Below are 3,216 nucleotides of genomic sequence, written 5' to 3'. Positions count from 1 at the left end.
AAGGAGAGAAATGAGAAATGAGGAGCAGGGCCCTACCTCGGGAAAGTGGGGCGTGGGAGATACGGTGAGGTGGGACGCCGGCGTGCCGTGCCGTGGCGATGCCGGGGCCAGCCAGGGCTGGGGCCAATCAAGGTGTTGCCACTGGGCTCCCCTTCCCCAAAATCCATCCTTGATCCGCATCTCCAGCAGCGCGCAGAATCATTTCTCCCCTTCTTCCACCAGCTCCCCTTCAGCATCCCGTGCACTGGGATGTCGCTGGACAAATATTCGCTACATTTAAAACAAAAGCAAGCAGGAGAGAGGAAAATCCTCCCTTTTGCCTTACGCAAATTCCCTCCGCCTTGATAACGAATCTGCCCGGGTCACGCAGACCCGGGGAGATGGCGAGATTTTGTCACAGCAATATTTAATACTTCTCCAAGGCCCCAGTGAAGGGAAGCATTTCATCCCATGCTTAATTTCATTTTTATGCCTTTAAAATACCGAGCGATGCGCTCATCTCGCAGCGAGGGCCTGGGCCCGCTCGGGCACACCGCGGTTCTCCAAATAAGCAGGACAGCAGTCAAATTTCGGCAAAAAAACCCCTGCGTGTGTGCTGTGGTCCATCCCAATCTGCCCATCCGTGCCCCGGCAGGATGCGGGCCGGTTGCCGGGGCACCCGCGGGGTGATGGGGGATGCCCTGGTACCCAGAGCCCTCTGCCTCCCCCAGCACCTGGTGGGACACCCACCTGCTTTTATCCTCCCGATGTGCTGCTTGAATCCCCCAAAGCGGTGTTTAAGGAGTTAATTTTGATTTTTTTTTTTTTTTTTGCCATGCTCCTCTGCCCCCCGTACCACCCTGCCCCAGGCAGGCCCTGCCGTGTCAGGGTCCCCAGGGGTTCCTGGGGTCCCCAGGGGTTCCTGCGGTCCCCTCCTGCCTGCTCTTTGTCACCCGGAGCCATCATTTTCATTAGGCAGCTGCTCCGTACCTCGCTGCCCCGCGCGCCTTTTATCTGCGTTCTGTTAAATGATCTCAAATATGTGATATGATAAAGACAAACAAACACCCGTTCAATTTAGTTCACCCTAATGCCAGACTCTACTTTTACCCAAGTAATTAAGATTAATGCAGTTGATAATTTAGGAAGTATTCTTAAATGTACCCTTCTGGCAGCATGTAACATGTAATTTTACCTTAGAAGATTTATCGGAGCACTTAGGTAACAGATAGTTCCTTAGCAAACAGGAGCATTTAGAAGGAAAATGAAAGATTAATATTTCTTAAATGAATGTCAAAATAAGTCATTCTTTATTACAGCCCTACAAAGATGTTGCTGTCAGGCTCAGCCCCTCTGCTGATTCCCGGGGGGAGATTAAACTCGCTGCAGTCTCCGGGCTCGGGGGGAGGAGGGCTCAGATGTCCGATGCCTCTGGGTTTTTAGGGAAGCAGGTGCTTTGAAGGGCGCTGCTCACCCATGCCAAAAGACACCAGAACCAGGCCAGCTCCTTGCTTTGGGGCTGGGGGGGCGGGGATGCGGTTTGGGAGCTGACCCTGACCTTGCCCCAACCTATCCCCATCACCCCGGCAGCTCCCGGCCGCACTCAGCACATCCCAGCCGCCTTTCCCGCTCGGCGACGGCGGAGAAGCTGAGCTAAACCTCAGGAGAGCCTCGCCGCTTCCTATCACCAGCCATCTTATTTCCTTTGGAAAAGACTCAAAGGCTGTTGGCCGCGGCTTGGGATGAACCGGAGCGAGCGTCCGTAGCCGATCGACACCCAGCTCCCACCACCCAGCCAGGGAATTAGGGGATTTGCTTTGCCCAGTCACCCTGATCCATCCCTTTTCACATCGGATTGGGGTGACCTCCAGCCGGGGCTGAGCCGTATCTCGTGTCTCCTCCTCTCCCCCCACCCCAGCCACCTCCTCTGTGCCGCGTCCCTTGGGGCATCCCCTCTGCCAGACCTGCAGCCTCCCCTGGCAGCACCTCCGGGGCGAAGATTTGGGGGGACCCTGGGCATGGCGCCGAGCTGCCGGCTTGCAACACCCCCACATCCCATGGGGTGCCCGGGGAGCGGCCGGGCTCGGCCGTGCCCACCCAGGGTCCTGCCCTCCTCCACTATTTCACATTATAAGCCAAGGAAGGATTAGGACTGTTTGCAAAATCTGGATCCCGAGTGCGAGCTGGATTCTCACCAGCTTGGAAATTCAAACCTGGTCAGATCCAGAAAATCAATTTTGGATCATCGCGAGCAAGAAACAAACTTTCTGAATCACCTTCCAACTTCTCCCTCAGGCCAGAAAAATCTGCTTTCTGGAAACAACTTCCCGCAGTGCTTCCTTGCCCCGGCGCAGCCAGACCAGACCGTCCAGGAGTGCCTGTGCCTGTACACACCCCCAGCATCTTTCCCAGCCCCTCTTACAAGGTCCTTTTCAAGCTCTTGGCACCGGTGCTCAGCTCCTTCCCACTGCGGTTTCTGCTCAAGGGATGCTCCAGCCTTTCTCAGAAAGAGCCTCTGTCCGTCCCCGGTCCCAGCCTCCCTCCCTGGGGACAAGCAGGGACCGGGGCTGGCGAGGAGGTGTCACATCCCTCCTGCTGAGATGCTCCCACCCGCCGCCTCGTGCCCGGGCAGGAACCAGAGCCTCCAGCCTGCTTTTTCCTCTTTATTTAACTGGGAAATGGGTTCAATATGTCTGGATATGACCCAGGTGCTCTTGCGGAACAGCGAGCGTGGGTTAGCTCCATGCTGGACCTGGGGCTGGCAGGGAGGTTACAGTGATCCCCTAAAATCCCTCCTTTTTCCCAAAGTCAGGAAAAAAAGCACCCTTTTCCCAGCTCGCTCCCAAGGTGTAATGTAGGCGAGCGCTGTTTTGGGAGCATGGCCTAATCCAGCGCGGTGCGGGATGGAGGCGGGCGGGAGGTGGGCTGCTCCTCCACACCGTGCTCCTGCCTGCACCCAGGGCTGTGGTTTGGGCTTTGGCCGTCCTCAGTCTCCCCTTCCTCCTCCTCCTCCTCCTCACACCAGCGAGGCCATTTCCTGCTGCTCGGGGCCGTATCCTGACCGCAGTTACAGTGGTGCCCTGCAAGGCTTCAGGGCTGCAGGACCCCAACGGGCAGAGGCGGTGGCTGGGATGCAGGGGATGGAGCTGGGGTGCAGAAGAGGGGGAGGCGGGACCCCACCTCCAGCCGTGCCTCAGTTTCCTCCCACCCACGGCACCCTGTGACCATGCACCCCGC

The sequence above is a fragment of the Egretta garzetta genome, unplaced genomic scaffold (assembly GCF_000687185.1).
Source record: "Egretta garzetta isolate BGI_Z169 unplaced genomic scaffold, ASM68718v1 scaffold284, whole genome shotgun sequence".
Classification (NCBI taxonomy): domain Eukaryota; kingdom Metazoa; phylum Chordata; class Aves; order Pelecaniformes; family Ardeidae; genus Egretta; species Egretta garzetta.
Note: the sequence above shows the minus strand (reverse complement) of the source record.